At 39.3% G+C, this 20,269-nt stretch overlaps 1 long non-coding RNA gene across 1 annotated transcript in view; it reads left to right on the top strand.

Annotated features, from left to right (window-relative positions):
• Positions 1–20,269, top strand: part of LOC127527920 (uncharacterized) — a 247,273-nt gene that overhangs the window by 226,697 nt on the left and 307 nt on the right. The gene's annotated exons all lie outside the window — the stretch shown is intronic.

The raw sequence follows: 20,269 nt of genomic DNA, 5'->3' as shown, positions 1-20,269 counted from the left end.
ACCCTCAATTCTATCCTGATTATTACGAAATATTAAATCCAGGCAGGCTTCACCTTGCATTGATGCTTTAACATACTGTGTTAAAAAACAGTCACTGATTGCTTCTAAAACCTCCTGGTCTTCTGCTTCGCTATTTGCAAGGCTAGCCCAGTTAATATTTGGGTAGTCAAAGTCCTCTATGACTATAATATCCCTCTGTAGACTTCCATTCACTGGTATAACAGTGATTTTGGTGCCAACGATGTCTGAACGGTTTTATATTAAGTTTATGGTGCTGATTAAGAATATGACTTTGGTTTTGCCAGATTGGATCTAATTTCTGAGATATTTAATAGTTAATTAATTAATTAACGCAACACGTTTCAAAAGCATTCAGAATTGCAAGTATATATTTATTTTAGTTACAACTAGTAAGTAAACAGTCTAACATCATACAAAAAAGGAATTAAACATATCTAACAGTGACAGGAAAAAAGTTATGTATGATTTGATTAATGAATACAATATTAATTAGTTAATTGTTATTAATGCTAATGCTTCAAAAAATGCTGTTTATGCGATTTCCTTTTATGTGTGTCATCAGGACAATCACATTGGAGACTCCAACAGTAGTCTGCCATCATGTGTATGTCCCATCTGCCTTGATATATCTCCTCCATCACCTTCATATCCTGGTGGAACCTCTCGCATTGTTCCTCGCTGAAGTCTCCAAGGTTATCTGGAAATCTGTTTAAATGCCTATGGAGATGTGCATCTTTATGCTCATATTAACGCCCAAATTTCTGAAGTTAACAAGCATATCTTGCACCAATTCTTAATAATTGTGTGCTCTGTGATTACCCAAGTAGTTCTTCACAACAGAGACAAAACTCTTCCAGGCCGAAGCCTCAGTGTCATTCATGCATTTGGTAAAATTGGAATCATTCATGAGTTTATGAATCTGAAGACCATTAAAGATTCCAGCTTTTAGTTTTCCATGCTCAGTCCAGGGAATGATCTACAAATGTACTTGAAGCAATTACCCGTTTTCTGGAAAGCCCTAACAAATTACTTCATCAATCCTAACTTAATATGAAGCGGTGGGAGAATGATTTTGTTCTTGTCCACCAGCGGCTTTTTGATGATATTCGCAGCACCAACAATCATTTCTTCCCTTGTAGGCCATGACACTTTTGTCCAATGATCTTGCTTTGCCTTGCTATTCCAGAGGCACATGAAGCATGGGTATTTTGTGTATCGAGATAGCTGTCCAAGGAAGAAGTACACCATCTTCAGATCAACACAAATCGACCACTGATGTTCATGATAACGGATTTTCTGTAATACGATTTTTACGTTTCATATTCTTCTTTAAGTTTTGTTGAGTGAGCAATGGGAAGAGACGCATAACAGTTTCCATTGTGCAAGAGAACACATTTCAAGCTTCTAATGGAGCTATCTATAAAAAGCCGCCAGTCTTCTGGTTGATATTCTGTTAGTCCCATTTGAAGTACAATTCCTGGGATATCATTGCAGTATACAAGTTCTTCCTCCTTGGTTGAAATATGGGAGAAGCCTCTCTTCTCTTGTCCGATAGGCTGTAATTTTAACTTTCGCCTTTATAAGATTTCGTTCATTAAGTCTGAATGCTAAAAGTTCAGATGCTTGCTTGGACAGATGTAAGTCTTGAATCAGGTCATTGAGTTCTTTTTGGCTTAATGGTTGAGGCATCAAAGAGCTTCCCTCAAATTCACTTCCACTGCTACTACCTACCATACTCTCCAATCCCTGCCTCTCTTCAGAGTCTGACAGTGGCTGGTTTGGTAGTCTGGTAAACACTGGTATAGGAACGTCATTGCCATGTGGAATAGGTCATCTTACAGATTCCAAATCAGGATAATCCCACTGAGCTTTCTTGTAACAATTAAAGCCTTTAATCTTTACAACACAAAAATAACAATCGTCATGGTGGTTTTTCGGTTCTCTCCATACCATTGGCACACCAAAGTTTAAACTTTTTCGTTCACATTTTGTCCACTGTCGTAGGTGCTCCACACATGTTTTGCAAACCATATGTGGAGCCCAAGACTTATCCTGGTCTCCAAGCTGTACTCCCAAATAAGCCAGGTATAATCGATGCACAAAGTCTGTGATATTTCTTCTTTGTTTTTCAGCCATGTACTCTCCACAGATGTAGCAGAATACATCAAGATTGTTGATGCAGGCTTTTCTTGATGAAGTCATAATTTTTACATGTATTTATATACTTATTAAGACAGAACTTTTTGGGTATAAACCAAGACTGGGTTGACAAACTTATACTGTAGCCAACTTCTTTCCTCTGAAAATTCACAGTTGAATTCTGGCTTCAAAAAGTTGCTTTTATAGCATTGTAAGCCTACAAATTGAAATACTAAATAATTATATGGGATATTTCATTACGTAAGACACTGTTAAAGAGTCAAAAGACAGACCAATAGCTATTGCATTTGTTATCACACAGAAATCGCATTGGGGGAATGCATTATTTTCATGGATGTCCATTATCTCAAAAACTAGAACCAATTCAGCAAAAGTAATGGATTTTTGAATTCAGCACCCTCAAAATACTCTAAATTCATTCAAAAAACCTTGGCACCTGAAAAAAACTTTTTTGTAGACCTGTGAAAGACAAATTGAAATTACTCTCTGCATCTGGTGTCTATAACATACTCTTAATATAAGGCCTTTTTCCATAATGCTTTACAGAAACATCCAGATGCACTCACTAAGATGGGGCTCATCATCCAATTGAAAAGGACTTGCATTTAAATTCTGTTTGACATCAACAGAAACCCTCCACCCCTCCTTTTCTGTTCTGTCTATGCTTCCTAAAAATGTGTATCCCTCTATGTTATACTCACCTCCATCTTTGTTGTTTCTCCAGGTTTCTACTATTGCTATAAAGAACCATCACTGTATGCCCTTCAATGTCGACTCTACTTCTATTTGTTTACCTCTTCAGGATTAGCAATCAGAGCACCCAAAGAGATTTACATTCAGTCAGAACAACCACAAGACACTGCTTTGGAGGTGACAGTTCAGTGACCAACACTGTAGGAGGTCAATAAAGACACACATTATATTTTAAAATGTATGAATTGCAAGTAGAAATCTACATTAACTATGCAAGAAGCTATAATATCTGATAGACTAATGAATATTTTGAAATTTAAGACAGAACAATCAGGAAAATATGGTTGTTAACTCCAAGATGAAAGTCAAAGACCCAGAAGAAATAATACTATAGCTACTGGAGCAGGATAAACAAAAAAAGGACCTGATGAAATTTTCTGGGATGCTCTTCTGTTTTTCCTTTACAGAAAATTCACAGAAAGTTTACAAACTATGGAACTGATGACCCCCCTGTGAAAACAAGACTTTGATCTTTAATCACAACTGAGAACTGTACTTGACAAATGTGAGAAACCAGATAAAGAAAAAAAAGATAAATGAAAAAAATAAGCAAATAAACATTTGACTCTGTTTTTGATGAAGTTTGTGGACTTTAAAAAGACACTGCTGATGTGGTAATAACTTTTGAGGGCTTTTATACTGGTTTAAAAAATGTCATCAGTTGTAAATGTCAAGTCAGGTTGAGGAGCATGCACTGGTACAGCACATTGCCGCACCCACCATACAACAAGACAGCTCGGGATCCTGGTTGGCCACCCCCCAGGCAAACACGCGGTCCAGTCCCACCATCCGGAAATGACCCTTTATCTGCTGCAACCAGGTGTTACGTGGGCGACCCCTTGGCCTGGTCCAGCCACTTAGGTCCCCAACAATGAGGATCCTATGAACTGAATCACCCTCAGGGAAATGCGTCACATGGCCATAGTGCTGTAACTGACGCTCCCTCACAATGCAGGTAATGTGCCTTATTCGGGACTCCATGAGCAACCGCTCATTGGACACAAAGTCAAACCAATGGTACCCAAGGATTTTCCTGAGAGACACAGTACCAAAGGAGTCCAGTCTTCTAATGTCATCTAATTAAAAATGTCAGATATAACTCGTATAGTGAGGACATCATTCTATATAAGAGTAAGGACAAATAATGTACTTTCTGTAATTGCAAAGAGGAATTTGAATGGCAATGGGTGGGCATGCTGCTTCACTCAAATTTATAAGCATTTTCTAGAGACTTGCCACCACATAACTGACATACAAGTAGTCAGCATCTTCAGCATGCATTGCCATTCTACACAATTTGGTTCAACTCAGTTTATTTTTGTATAGTACTCTTCAATCGGCGCAGGGCTGAAGTGTTATGATAAGTTTAAACAAGAACAAACCTTACAACCTTACAAATCAAATCTGCATCTCGGTCTATATTAACTTCTGTGTTGACACAGAGGAATCCGCAAAAACAGTGCGTTGCTTTTCAAACAAGGAGTTAAAAGGTCTCTTGAATGAAAAAGAGAGAGCATTCAAATCTGGCGTCAAAGAAGTGCTGAAGGGCCTACAATATCTGCTAAACAGAAAGCTGAGTGAAGGAAAGGAAGCTTACAAAGCTACAACAGAAAACAAATTCACTCAAAATAACAATATGTGTGGAATGGACAGAGCACAATTATGGGACTCAATCAATCCAGGGCCCATGTGCTAGAAGGGGATCTGAACAAAGTTAGTGCCCTGAACCAATTTTGTAATAGATTTTCACAAACCTCTGCCACCTCATTCCAGTGGCCAGTCTCACCACACCATCCCTACTACATCAACAACTCCTACCACATCAACTGGAATGGCCAGTGATGAGTCCACCTCTGACCATTACTGTGGACTGTCTACAATTGAAGACCAAATAAGGAATCAATTAACAAAGATACGTACAGGAAAAGCTTCAGGGCCAGATGGAGTCAGTCCTTGAGTTCTTAAGGCCTGTGCTGACCAACTCTGTGGTGTCCTCTGTCACCTGTTCAGTTTGTCTCTAAGTCTTCAGAAAGTGTCACTGCTGTGGAAAACCTCCTGAATTGTTCCTGTTCCAAATAAGACAGACACCTCTTCACCTAATGACTACAGAGCAGTGGCACTTACGTCTCACATCATGAAGACCTTTGAGAGGCTGGTCCGGGACTTTATGAGTCATCCTTTGATAGACTACCTGGACATATTGCAGTATGCCAGTCAGACAAAGGTTGGAGTGGAGGATGCAATTATCTATCTGCTCCACAAGGCTTATTCTAACTTGGACAAAGTTGGTAGAATTGTCAGGATTATGTTTTTTACTTCTGCAGTGCCTTCAATACCATCTAGCCAAGCCTGTTAAGAGGTAAACTCAGTGGTATGCAGGAGGATGAGCCTATATTGTCTTGGATAATGGACTGTCTTTTGTTCAGTAGCTCTGTCTTCTCCAGTTATGGACAACAAGACTGTTTTGCTGGTACTCCTCCATTTGGTCAGGTGAAATCCTCCTTTGAAATACAAGGCTTGAAGATATCTGGCAAATTTTATAGCTTGTTCTTCTGTAGCAACTGACTTTAGACAGTCATCAATACAGAAATTGTGAAGCACATTGTTTATTGCTTCTTCATAGGCAGTGTGCTTCTGGCATCCTCAGCTGATCTTCATAAAGCATAAGAAGCACAACTGGGTGAAGAAGTAGCACCAAAGAGATGTACTGCCATTTTGTATTCCTCTAGTCCATCATTCAGATTGTGTTTAGGCCACCACAGGAAACAAAGAAAATCAGTATTTTCATCTGGAACCTTTATTTGGTAAAACATTAATTTAATTATCTGCCATTAATGTTACTGGCTACTCTCTGAATCTTGTAAGAACTCCAATGAGAGTATTAGTCAGGCCCCTTCAGTAATTGTTCATTCAGTGAAATCCCTTGATAAATGGCTCTACAGTCAAAAAACACTCTAGCTTTTGTTTTTCTTAGGATGATATACTCCATGGTGAGGAATGTACTGCACTCTGTCTTCTTTGAGTGACAACTGTTCAGCAGGTACCTTAATAGCATATCCCTTATCTAAGATATCTTTCATGAAAATTTTGTAATCCTCATGGACTGTTAGGTTCTTTTTAAGTTTTCTCTTGAGACCAATAGCACGCTGTTCTACCATGGATTGTTTGGCATTTTAAGTGTTTCCTCTTTCAAAGGTAGATTTATGCAACAGTGTCTATCCACCAATTTGACAGACTCTAAGACTATGCGCATGAACTTAATGTCTTCCTGTGACGTTTCCTGTTTCTCCTTATAGCTGCACTCTGGAAAGTCTCTATTGTATTACTGGAGTAACATTTGTTCTGCTTCCATTCTTGATACATGATTGACTGTATATCTTTGCAGTCTTTCATTACCTAGCCCCTTTAGCAGACCATTGACAATCCATCCTGGAGCTGTCTTCACAGCATAAGGACCCTTACCTCTACTGTGTATGACTTGCCATGGCTCCATGGTTTTAAGGACATTTGTACCTATTAATAAGCTTGCTTCTGCTTTTATCTGTGGTAGATGCACATCTTTGAGATAAGACCAACTTGCAATATCCTCTTGCATTGGGATGTTCTCCTTTTCCACTGGGATAAAGTTCAGTGTATAAACCTTTGACAATTCAATAAATACATTTCCATCAACTCCTCAAACCTGTAATTCTGAAAGAACAGATCATTTCACTAGTTTCTGTTTATTGACCTTATCCATTTCCACCATGCTGATGTGAACCTGAGTTCTTCTTCCAGGTAGGTTTATCTGCTCATGGAGGTTTTCTGTGTAGAATGTTGCTGTACTGCCAGAATCTGTAAGGGCATAAATCTCTATACTCCTTTCACTCATCTTAGACTTAACCTTGACTGGGACCACTGCTAGGACACACTCTTTACAGTCTCCAGTAGCAGTATCTGATTACACAGAGTCAAATGAGCAGGAGTTATCCTTCTTTTCAGCATTGATGTCCTCTTTTTAAGTGAGTGAGTCTTTAAATTCTTTCCTCCTATTCAAATGTATGGATGTAACCGAGAGCATATTTGACATTTACTTCCTTCTACTCAGTCTTTACTAATATGTCCTTGTTTAAAGCACTTAAAGTATAAACCTGTAGATTTCAAAAAGTCAATCCTACCTTCACTTGGTAGTGTATTGCTCTTATTGAATTTAACAAGAGCATAACTTTCATTGCAAAATAAACAAGGCTTACTGAATGCACAAACTCTGCCTTTCTTGACTGAGGTGTCTTGAATCCTGTTTTCAGCAGCAAATGTAACCTTAGTAGCAAAACTGCTTCTTCTCTGGCCACTTCTCAGGAGAAACTTCCCTTTGTCAGTCTTATCCTTTTCCTTCTTAGGTATATGGCTTTGATAGGCTCTACCAGAAAGTCAACAAGGTCAGCTAGTTGTGCACATCGGTCTTTATTTTCTTCTATATCACAGGCTGTATTTACCCATTTGTCTCACAATTGGTAGGGAAGCATTGAGAGTACAGTACAAATGTTGGTATTGTTATCAAATTCTTATCCATTTCTCACATTGGATGTAACATTCAGATAGATAGATAGATAGATAGATAGATAGATAGATAGATAGATAGATAGATAGATAGATAGATAGATAGATAGATAGATAGATAGATAGATAGATACTTTATTAATCCCAATGGGAAATTCACATTCTCCAGCAGCAGCATACTGATACAATAAATAATATTAAATTAAAGATTGATAATAATGCAGGTGAAAAACAGACAATAACTTTGTATAATGTTAAATGTTAACATTTGAACCCCCCCCCCCCCCCCCCCCCCCCCCCCCGGAATTGAATAGTTGCATAGTTTGGGGGAGTTTGAGGTTTGTCTTTAAGATAGTCCATGATCCATGCCACTAGATATGAATCTACTCCCATCTCTGTCAGCTTGTCCCTAAGGAGCAGAGGTTGGATTGTGTTGAACGCGCTAGAGAAGTCTAGAAACATAATTCTTACAGTACCACTGCCTCTGTCTAAGTGGGAGAGGGATCAGTGTAGCATGTAGATGATGGAATCCTCCGCTCCCACCTTCTCCTGATATGCAAACTGCAGAGGGTCAAGGGCGTGTTGAACCTGTGGCCTAAGGTGGTGAAGCAGCAGCCTCTCCATGGTCTTCATCACATGTGATGTCAGAGCAACAGGCCGAAAGTCATTTAGCTCACTAGGACATACAGCTAGTGAGAAAAGCTACATAATGTCTGCACCATCATCTGATTTTATTTAAGGCCATTTCATTGCTTTGTGTACGTATGCATCAGCTATCTGTAGCTGGTTTCCATAACAGCTTTCAAGCTGCTTTCTGGCCTTTTTGGAGCCTTCCTCTGGTAGCAGGTATGTATATCTTTTAACAATTTCATTTGGGAAATTACACTAAGTAATATGAGTTATCTCGGGAGTTCTCCAACACATCTCCCACGGCATGGTCAAATGCCCTAATAAAGCTTGCACAGGCCATTGGGTCATCTTCAAATACTGGGACCTTTCTGTAGGGTACGTGTGCTTTATTTTGCTGTTCATTATGTGAACTCTGATCTTAACAAAGTTTATATTTAAGTCAAAGTCCATATTTACTTTCATTAGTGTGCAAAGAGCTACTGCTACTTGCACCATATGGCTCTGTTGAGACACCAAATTCGTTCCTCTCAAATGGTTTTTCAGGAGAATTGTAAGCATTTGGATTACTCTGAATGTGACTGTGTCCTTTAAGAGCTGTCAGTTTTGCATTGGATTCTGTGATTGTTGCCTCTAAGGTCAGCTGATTACTTTTAGATGTGCCTTTAGCTGTGCTCCAACTGTGCTGTGACCTCTCTGTCCCACATCTGTGCCTCTAGCTGTGCTTCTTCAAAATCTAGAGCATGCCGCCTCTTTAAAGCTTCAGCATGAGCAAGCAATACTGCGTGCTCTGCCTCCTGCACCCTGAACACACTAATAGAGGTTACAAATGAACTTACTCAACTTTTTGTTTTTACTAAGGCTTGGGAGGGCTTGTTAGAAGAAGTGACATCATCAGGAAATTGGTACTCATTGAACCGATTTAAAGGTTTTTTATTTACCATATTGGAAGGCGTCTTGGGCAGACTTTTATTTTGACATGTTCTCCAAACCCAGTCCATTGTATCTGCAACAAACTCATTTAAAGTTTTCAGTCTGACATTGTGATCTTTACGTTGCTTCTGTCGCTCATCTTCGTCACTATGCAAAGAAAATTACTCATCATTTAGCTTTATATATTTTGTTTTAAAGCAGCAAGTTCTGTTTCAATAGCTTTAATTATTTTTCACAATTAGATTCATCCTACTTGATATTATCTATATACCTCATCAATTTGGATAGATGTTCATATTTTTCCATAATTAATCCTTGAAGCACTATTACTTTGCATATATTTTCATCAGTATCCAATTTAGAATTAATACATTGTTTCGAAATGTTTGCCATTAGCAGTCATCCAGAAAAGTAACCTGAGCTTCTCTGGAGTTGTAGGCATCTTAACTATTGTCATGGAGATGCTCTCTCTCTGCTGTGTCACAGACTTCCGTATAATCCTTCAGACTTTCGTGTGGAAAACACATTTCAATCATGCACCAGGAATGCTCCCTTTAAGGTATTTAAATTCTTTTTTCTTAGTTTTGACAGTCACACAAAAGAGCACTTTCAGCCTTTTCAAATGTTCAACTGCGATCGGCTAATTTGCCAAAGCATGAGAACATTGCAGTATCTGTTGAGTCTTTCAAGTTGTTGCTTTCATTGTGAGACGACATCAAAATTAAACAGACAGCTTTCAGACTAAAGTGTAGCTGCGTCTTTTCCAGGTTCCTACATTTGAGCAGCTACTGACTTGCCAAGGTAGGATCCAGCATGAGTGAGTGAAACTGTAGTATATTGTAGTCTGGACTTTTGGGGATTCCATAGTAATAAGGAATTATGGGTATTGGGAAGCTTTGAGGAAGTGATAACAAGAATAAGGCTGTGTAACGTGTACTCTGAAACGGTCTTAGTAAAGGACCTGTTAAAGTTTATTACTTTGAACCTGTCTTCATATTTTTCCTTTTTATTGGTACAATATTATTGCCCATAGATATAACAGAAACGCATAAGAAAAGAATTCTCTCTGTTCAAAAAGTTTGTTTTAAAAAGTATGGTGAAAATTTAAAAAGGAACAAATCACAAAAATTTAAAAAAAAGTTATTTTACATGCTGAATAAAAAGCAAAAAGGAAAAACAGTTTCTTCTACAATCTTACCTTTCTTGTGTTAAACTTTAGTTACTTTCTGTACTTAAAAGTTGTGTTATTTCTCAATGACAAATTGCATAGGCTTCACGTTGTACATTCAGAATGTTCTGTATGGTTTGAAACTGTTTACCCTCCAGGCCTTACCAACTGCAGGCAGGTTTTAAACTGGACTCGTCTGCAGTCAGAATGACAAGAAATGATTAGAATATTCCATTTTCAATTTAGTTTGTGGTGGTTATAATAGAACCTACCATTGACTATGCACTAATATATAGGCAAACACTTCTATCAACTTACGTAACATAACCTAACTAACTAACAAAAGGCTCTTACAGGGCCAGTGCATGCCTTGGGTGGTCCATTAACATCACTACATCAGCACTGTAGATAAAAAGGGAGATTTAGAGTTGTGTTGGAACCTTTAATAAAAATGAGAGAATCATAGGCGAGTCTAAGCCTAACAATGATAAATACAGTCACCTGTACAAAGGTTAAGTAGGGGGCTACACCAACAAGTCAAATAGGATGTGCCTAACGTGTGGCTGTGAAGAATATTCAAACTGTGTTGAGCTCTTTCCGTTAGAAGAAGGCAATCCAATCACATGGCCATTCATAAAGTCACTGCAACAATGGCTGTGATCCCCAGCAGGAATTCATTTTTAGTACATTACACAATTGAAGGGGTGTCCATGCCCCAGTAAACCATCAGGATCAGGAAGTTAAATTCCCTGCCTGTCCTAAAAAGGTAAGAGGTTTTAAACAACCTTATTTCAAGATACAGTATTTTCATGCCTCAGTTTGTCATGCATGCATCTTTCCACAATTTAAGCCCCCTCTCATTGGAAGTTTCATTACAAAAAAACAGTAAAAGAATTACTTATAATGTCTAGATTTGACTCCTACCTGCCCATAAACATCAAGGGCCTAGTAGACAGTCTGTACAAAAAAAAGATTTATCTCTAGCAAAGGAAACCTGGGCGTCAGTGAGCCCAAACCCCACCACGAACACACAAGCACAGTCCCAGGTTCAAATAAAGGTTGATTTATTAACCAACTCCTCTCAAATATATCACAATAAACACAAAAAACACAGGATTTTTTTCTCCTCCCAATAATGTTCTTACCACCGCACTGCCCTCCTCCAGTCAAGCGTTGCCTCTCCACCTCCCAGCTCTGACTCACCTGGATAAGGGAGTGCGGTCCCTTTTATTACAGACTCAGGGCTGCCCTGCCGGACTACATTTCCTGGCATGCCCTGCTGACTTCTCACTGGGCCCTGATAACCATCTAGCGTGCTGGGGGAATAAAAAAACCCCTATTGATATTTTTTCTTTTTAATGGGCTGTGCATCCACCCTTTCCGGCCCTTCCTTCCAGGTCTGCTCCCTTTCCTGGACAGGATGCCCGTCCAACCCATGTGGCATCTACACTCTACAACCAGAATTTATATAAATTCCTTAAATATTAAGGCTAGAAAGGCAAAGGGAAGCAGTTCCGGTGTTTTTTTCTCATAATTTTAGACTTTTTTCATTCTATGTTTTGAGGTTTTCTTCTTTTAGAACACTTCCTCTTTCACTTTCTGCAGCTTAGGTCTAAATACCCACATTCAGCCATTTTATGACAGTTGCATTCATGTGTTTTGCCTGGTGTACTCATTCTTTTTTTTTAACTCTGAATATATCATTTTCATTTACATCATGTAAATAAATGGCAATCATGTACTGGATTTATTTATATTGATCCAAGTAAAACTGGGTAAGTGAATTTCTTTCTTTCTTAATATGCCATTGCGGGTTGTGCTACAGTGCTTTACGCCGACAGTGTCTTTAAGGTGTGGCTGCTCAAGTCTACATGAGCTCTTAGGTCTCATCCTCTCTCCGCTATTAGCAGTGCTCAAGGCTCAACTTACGCTACTTTTCTCCAGTCTACTTGGAGGACTGGTCTCTCTGTTAACTGCCATTCTTTATTGTGGTTTGGCAGGTGAGGAAAAGTTGCAGGACTGTTTCTTTCTAATAAACGATAATCCGTTTCAGTACATTTCATACCATGCCTTCCTGATGCTTTAAAAGAGAATTGTTTGTATAGGGCAATAGTAGTGCTGTGTTGCAGAAAGTGTGAAATTTTGAAATTGTGCCTTTAAAAATGGTGAGATACTATTAAAATAAAGTTCAGTCGCTACAGGTAAAGGTAAGAAAAGTCGAATCATTGCAGAGCTTAAGCTTTAGTTTGGCTGAATTATCCACAAATTTAGTGATGTAGTTTATACCTTTAGCTTTCACTTTTCAAAGTTTCTAGTAACTTGCTCTATCCAGCTTTAAAATATTATTAATTTAAAGGTTGGGAGCATGCACTAATAGTGCGTTGCCACATTCACCACATGACGAACCCCCTGGATTGTGACCCGAGTGCATCCGTGCAGCAGGTGACATCTTGGAACCATACTGAACGGTGGTGAGGTTTTTTACGGTAGTTAGAGTGCCAGTTCTGCCACCAAACCCCAAGTTTTCCTGTAGGTTGGAGGACCTGCTTGCAGGGCTGGATGCAGATTCAAGTCATACCCAGGATGGAGCACTTGCAGGTTAAGGGCATTTTAAATTGCAGAATTTTGGTAATCTCATTTATTCATTATTTCAAGCAAATCTGGCCATAACATGGAAGCACCATGACAATGATGCTGCCTCAAGGATCCAACATCTTGGGTTCAAAATGTCTTGTTCAGCTCCCTCAATGTATTCTGGCTTTCCTTCCATTCATCCAATGACACACTGAATAACTGAATTAACAACTCTGGCTTGTCTCACTCGTGTGAGTGTGAATGAAGTTGTGTGACTGAGCAAGCCTGATGATGGACTGGAATTCCCTCCAGGGCTCAACCCTGGTAATCCTAACTTAGATAAAGCTGGTCTGACAACACATCTAACTCACAAAGTAGGATAAACACACAACAAAAATAGTCTCAAGTTACCATCAGACCCACCTTTCCTCTTCACCAATCATCTTCAGTTCCTTTTTGTGGGCAACTTTCATTTTGCGGAGGTATTTGCTTTACAATACTTTGGCAAAAAGATGTTTTTTTGTACGTTGTAAAGATATAACTGGATAATTTGACATGTGAATTATGTGCCACTAGTAACCTGAGATTTTATCATGAACATATTTTTATACTGTGTATTGCTGTCCAACATTGGTGATCTTAGACTCTCATTCTATCAGAAGTGTTCATCTTCGTTCTCAATGAAAACAGGCTGGAAATTTTTCTCCACCATTACTATAACCCATATTTGGAAATTACTGTATAAAATCTTCTTCTATAATATGCTACCGTGGCTGTTCGTATTTCTGTCCAGGATTTTAAATCACCTGTAGCTCGCAGTTTGACCCATTGAGCTAAAATTTGGTACACATGCACTACGTGACCTCTACTGTTCGTTTTCGGGTGATGATTTCTATTCCTCTGTTTATTTTAATTTTATTGTTGAATCAACACTCGGCAGTGTCCAGCTGGGAGGCCGTGCGACACATGCATACAGGCACCGTTCTCATCCCTTCGCCGTCACTTCTACCTCTTCATATCTTAAATCATTCTTGAGGCAGATTGAAGACTTAAGTGTCAGCTTAAGTAATTGCAACACAAAAACAACCTTAATCAGTTTTAATGTGAAAAGATGCCGACGGAAGAAGAGAAGCAGCAGGCCGCTAGGGTGGAGAAAAGAAGAGCTGCTCAGGAAGCAGCAAGTGCATCAACCTCTGAGCAAACAACTGGTAAACATACAGAGAAAGAAAGAGGATGAAAACTATTAATGCTCAAGTCAAGTGTATTCACTGCACATTATCGTGCAGTACGCCGTTACTGGTAGAATATAATTTATTGGTGGATTTTTCCTTTACATTTACATCATTTAGCAGACGCTCTTATCCAGAGTGACTTACACTTAACAGTGTTTGTTAGTTTTATTTTTTTTTCGCATACCCGACTTGGGGTCAGAGCGCAGGGTCAGCCATTGTACAGCGCCCCCTGGAGCAATTACAGGTTAAGGGCCTTTCTCAAGGGCCCAGCAGAGTAGGATCTCTTTTGGCACTGACGGGGATTCGAACCGGCAACCTTCGGGATACCAGCACAGATCCTTAGCCTCAGAGCCACCACTCCGCCTTTAAGGGGTCATGACTCATGTGATTTGCAACATGGCCATTGCCATAAATAATATGGTGATACCCGTGAAACTGCGGTTGGCTGGCGCCCTGCCCGGGGTTTGTTCCTGCCTTGCGCCCTGTTTTGGCTTGGATTGGACCCTGCAGACCCCCGTGACCCTGTGTTAGGATATAGCGGGTTGGATAATGGATGGATGGATACCTGTGAAAATTACAGCACAAAATGCCAGCACCTACAGAAAAACTGAAATGAAAACGTCAAAGTTATGTTACAATATTAACAACAAAAAATATTAACAATACTTATAATTACAAAATTTTAAAAAAAAGCAGACACCTGTTAATGGAAACATTTCAGATCATTATTAGAATATTTTTAGTTTGGTTCTTCTCATCAATAAGCAAAGCTCTGGGACATTATTTAAATGTAGGCTTTATATTAGGCTTTACTGACATTATAAAACATGAAATCTTAGATTAGAAACAAACTGTGTATGATCTGTCAAGGAATTATCACTCATAGGTGAAGGAGGCGTTAGACAAAGCTGTTCTTCTCAAAACAAGCCAAGTCAAGTTTATTGTCCTGTGTACTCAGTTCAGTAATAGCGCCTCTTGCATGTCTGCACAAAACAGATGACAAAAACCACAATACTATAAATACTAAATTATACGTAGCATAAAACATACGGATAAGCAACATATGACCACTAAGGGGGTGCCACCCAGGACCAAGCCTCAAATACCAGAACTCCATAGCACACAGTTCTGGGTTAAAATAAACATATTTATTAGACAAAGATACCTTCACAGACTTTAATATCAGTCCATCACTGTACCATGCAATGGCATGAATGCTTCTCTGTGTCCTTCAACTCCTCCATGATGAGCATCGTCCACTCCCTCTTGACTCTGACTCACCTGTGTGAGGCAGAACAGTTCCTTTTATGGGAGTACTTACGTATCCACAATATTGTATGTCGAACGTACTTCCAGGCCACATGGAAGCTCCACAAAGCAGGAAGTTTTACCCTGACAGCCCCCAAGGACTCCAACAGGATCACCCTTGCACACTACATTTCCCAGCAGGTGTCCAAATTGTGATCAAGCCAGAGGAATACTGCCATCTCTTGTTTTGGGAGATTAATTGTTCCCAATATCTAACCTCCCCCAATCCATCTATTATTCATTCATCCCAACTACTATGGTTCTTCCTTTATGGCCTCTTGGGTAAATAGGGAGATTCGGGCTAAGCTCAAGGCGCGGACCTCTGCCTTTGGCTCAGGCTCAGCCATCCATCACACCAGCTGTTCTGCTTGTTACCGTATGGCAGACGATACAGGAGTCTGGCTCCTTGGACTACATGACTTAAGAACAGTTTTTACCACCAGGCCATTCGACTCCTCAACAGCAACACCTGAACACTTACATACACTTACATTACATCTACATTGCACTACTCACACACAAACTGTACCTGCACACACTCTGAATACTGACTGGAACATGCATCTGCACTTTATGGAATATGCATCTGTACTTATAAAACATTATCTGTGCAATAACTGTCATTTATACTTGCTGCTCATTCAACTCATATTGCTCTATAACTTCTTTTAAAACATACACATTTTATTTTATATGGCTTGTCTATTTTTAGCTTGTAATTTTTTTTTAATTATTTTTTAGCTTTATTGGATCTAGGCTAAAGTGACTTGTTTTTCTCGTCATACACATTTCATTGTATGTTGACCCTGTGTTAACCTATACAGGTGCTGGTTATAAAATTAGAATATCATGACAAAGTTGATTTATTTCAGTAATTCCATTCAAAAAGTGAAATTTGTATATTAGATTCATTCATTACACACAGACTGATGTATTTCAAATGTTTATTTCTTTTAATTTTGATGATTATAACTGACAGCTAATGAAAGTCCCAAATTCAGTATCTCGGAAAATTAGAATATTGTGAAAAGGTTCAATATTGAAGACACCTGGTGCCACACTCTAATCAGCTAATTAACTCAAAACACCTGCAAAAGCCTTTAAATGGTCTCTCAGTCTAGTTCTGTAGGCTACACAATCATGGGGAAGACTGCTGACTTGACAGTTGTCCAAAAGACGACCATTGACACCTTGCACAAGGAGGGCAAGACACAAAAGGTCATTGCTAAAGAGGCTGGCTGTTCACAGAGCTCTGTGTCCAAGCACATTAATAGAGAGGCGAAGGGAAGGACAAGATGTGGTAGAAAAAAGTGTACAAGCAATAGGGATAACCGCACCCTGGAGAGGATTAGGAAACAAAACCCATTCAAAAATGTGGGGGAGATTCACAAAGAGTGGACTGCAGCTGGAGTCAGTGCTTCAAGAACCACCACACACAGACGTATGCAAGACGTGGGTTTCAGCTGTCGCATACCTTGTGTCAAGCCACTCTTGAACAAGAGACAGCATCAGAAGCGTCTCGCGTGGACTAAAGACAAAAAGGACTGGACTGCTGCTTTCTGATGAAAGTAAATTTTGCATTTCCTTTGGAAATCAAGGTCCCAGAGTCTGGAGGAAGAGAGGAGAGGCACAGTATCCACGTTGCGTGAGGTCCAGTGTAAAGTTTCCACAGTCAGTGATGGTTTGGGGTGCCATGTCATCTACTGGTGTTGGTTCATTGTGTTTTCTGAGGTCCAAGGTCAACGCAGCCGTCTACCAGAAAGTTTTAGAGCACTTCATGCTTCCTGCTGCTGATGAACTATGGAGATGCAGATTTCATTTTCCAACAGGACCTGGCACCTGCACACAGTGCCAAAGCTACAAGTACCTGGTTTAAAGACCATGGTATCCTTGTTCTTGATTGTTTAGCAAACTCGCCTGACCTTAACCCCATAGAAAATCTATGGGGTTTTGTGAAGAGAAAGATGCAATATGCCAGACCCAACAATTCAGAAGAGCTGAAGGCCACTATCAGAGCAACATGGGCTCTCATAACACCTGAGCAGTGCCACAGACTGATCGACTCCATGCCACGCCGCATTGCTGCAGTAATCCAGGCCAAAGGAGCCCCAACTAAATATTGAGTGCTGTACATGCTCATACTTTTCATGTTCATACCTTTCAGTTGGCCAACATTTCTAAAAATCCTTTTTTTGCATTGGTCTTAATTGATATTCTAATTTTCCGAGATACTGAATTTGGGACTTTCATTAGTTGTCAGTTATAATCATCAACATTAAAAGAAATAAACATTTGAAATACATCAGTCTGTGTGTAATGAATGAATCTAATATACAAGTTTCACTTTTTGAATAATATTACTGAAATAAATCAACCTTGTCATGATATTCTAATTTTATGACCAGCACCTGTATATGACAAATAAACCTAAATCTAAAGCATCCTTAACCCAATTTACTTTATAATAATATATACATAGTAGCCAAAAGGGGGCACCAGAGAGCTCCAAACCACAGACAGAGTAATACCGCACAAAATTCCCGGTTCAAATAAAAGATAATTATTCAAACATAGCACCTTTCCAATGATCACCCTTCCAAAGACATGTCAAAATACACAAATAAACCAATCACAGTTCTGTGTTCAAGCACAGGGACCATTCATTAAAAATACAAGGTAAACAATGCAAATGAATAGGAAACAAGCTGTGAAAATGAATAAGGAAACTGACCTTGAAACAAAAGTCTCATGAAACCAGACAAACTGCAGAAGCTCTATAATGCCTTACTGCTTCATTTCCTGCACCCATTGCCACCTTGGTGAGCTTTGTTCCATGCAGTCTTGACTTGGATTAGCTGGGCTTGCAAATGTACATACAGTATGTGGTCATTTAAATGAGGGCTAAAAAATCTGAGTAACTTAAACTGTTAACATGCTGTTTTCAATGTATATTGTCATATGATCGAATGCACATGGGTTTAAGGCTTGGGATACCGGTCCAATAAACCCTCTTTAATTTTGTGAACAAAAGAAAATAAAAGCCTTTTACAAACAAAATAGTGTTAACCGATGCATTCTCCTTCACTTCCCAAATGAGGTGGAGTTCCGTCTTTCTGTCAAGCGGGTTCTACAATGAACCCCTGCTTCTGTTTAGCAGACCGAATAAATAATGCTTGTTTCAGAAGGGGTGGGGCTTCTTGAGCGCTCATTGGGGCATGGCATGGGGGTCCTCTGGTGCTCACCTTTTAGAACTCTGGAGGAAAAGGAACAGGTAGTTAGCAACAGGTTGTATGTTAATTAATCACAATGTCAAAAAAAACCCCACTTTATATCTCCTCCAGTTTTTTTCAGATATTTATTGATTATTTTTTATTTTATTTGCAGATCTTTGTTAAAGTGCAAACTGAATTTACACTTCACTGGAAGAGAATATAAGGCATTCAAAGCAAGACCTCATTACAGTTCACAGTCACTCACTTGACTGCAAAGTGCTAACGGCTGCACTTCTCATACCAGTATGTACAGTAAGTGATTCCTAAGCCAGTGCCTTTTCACAAAACAGTCTGGATATTCTAACCCTGGACTGTCCTTCTCAGCTGACTGGCAGCTGCTGAATAAATATTAACTAAATTAATATCTATCTATCTATCTATCTATCTATCTATCTATCTATCTATCTATCTATCTATCTATCTATCTATCTATCTATCTATCTATCTATCTATCTATCTATCTATCTGGGCGGTCTCGTGGCCTGGAACCCCTACAGATTTTATTTTTTTCTCCAGCCTTCTGGAGTTTTTTTTTTGTTTTTTCTGTCCACCCTGGCCATCGGACCTTACTCCTTTCTATGTTAACTAATGTTGTCTTATTTTAATTTCTTATTTGTCTTTTATTCTTCTTTTCTTCATTATGTAAAGCACTTTGAGCTACTTTTTGTATGAAAATGTGCTATATAAATAAATGTTGTTGTTGTTGTTATCTATCTATCTATCTATCTATCTATCTATCTATCTATCTATCTATCTATCTATCTATCTATCTATCTATCTATCTATCTATCTATCTATCTATCTATCTATTGTGACACTAGAGGGCACTGTCGCTCCTCCAAACCCGCAGACAACACATCCAGACACCAGGTAAAAGTATCAGAAATGAATTTAATTTCTGCAATACTGTGCACAAAGCACCTCCACAAAACTCAAATAATCATCAATAATCAATACAATAACAATAAATCAATCCTCCTCTCCACCCAGCAGCTCCGTTACTCTTCCTCCCAACTCCGGCTCCCTTGCTGGGTTTCCCACAGTCGTTTATATAGTCCGTGACTCCATAGCATTTCCGAGTTAGATGGAAAGTCTTATTTTTTCTTCAGCCCAGAAGTACTTCAGTTCTTCCGTCCCCGTGACTAGGGAGTACTTCCAGACTATAGGGAAAATGGAAAACCCCTTGTCTCTCTGCAGCATCCTCCGATGGCACCCACGGCACCCAGCAGGGTTGTGAAGTCGCACTCCATTTCCCATGATGCCCTGCGGGCATCCGGGGCACCTCCATGCTGCAGGGAGGATTCCATCTAGCGGCCTGGGGGTGCTGACAGGGATAAACTGCTGGCTATCTCTCACACTATCTACAGTGCATCCAGAAAGTATTCACAGCGCATCACTTTTTCCACATTTTGTTATGTTACAGCCTTATTTCAAAATGAATTAAATTCATATATTTCCTCAGAATTCTACACACAACACCCCATAATGACAACGTGAAAAAAGTTTACTTGAGGTTTTTGCAAATTTATTAAAAATAAAAAAACTGAGAAATCACATGTACATAAGTATTCACAGCCTTTGCTCAATACTTTGTTGATGCACCTTTGGCAGCAATTACAGCCTCAAGTCTTGTTGAATATGATGCCACAAGCTCGGCACACCTATCCTTGGCCAGTTTCGCC

Source organism: Erpetoichthys calabaricus, chromosome 1, assembly GCF_900747795.2.
Source record: "Erpetoichthys calabaricus chromosome 1, fErpCal1.3, whole genome shotgun sequence".
Taxonomy (NCBI): domain Eukaryota; kingdom Metazoa; phylum Chordata; class Cladistia; order Polypteriformes; family Polypteridae; genus Erpetoichthys; species Erpetoichthys calabaricus.
Note: the sequence above shows the minus strand (reverse complement) of the source record. Positions and strands in the feature narration are given on the sequence as shown.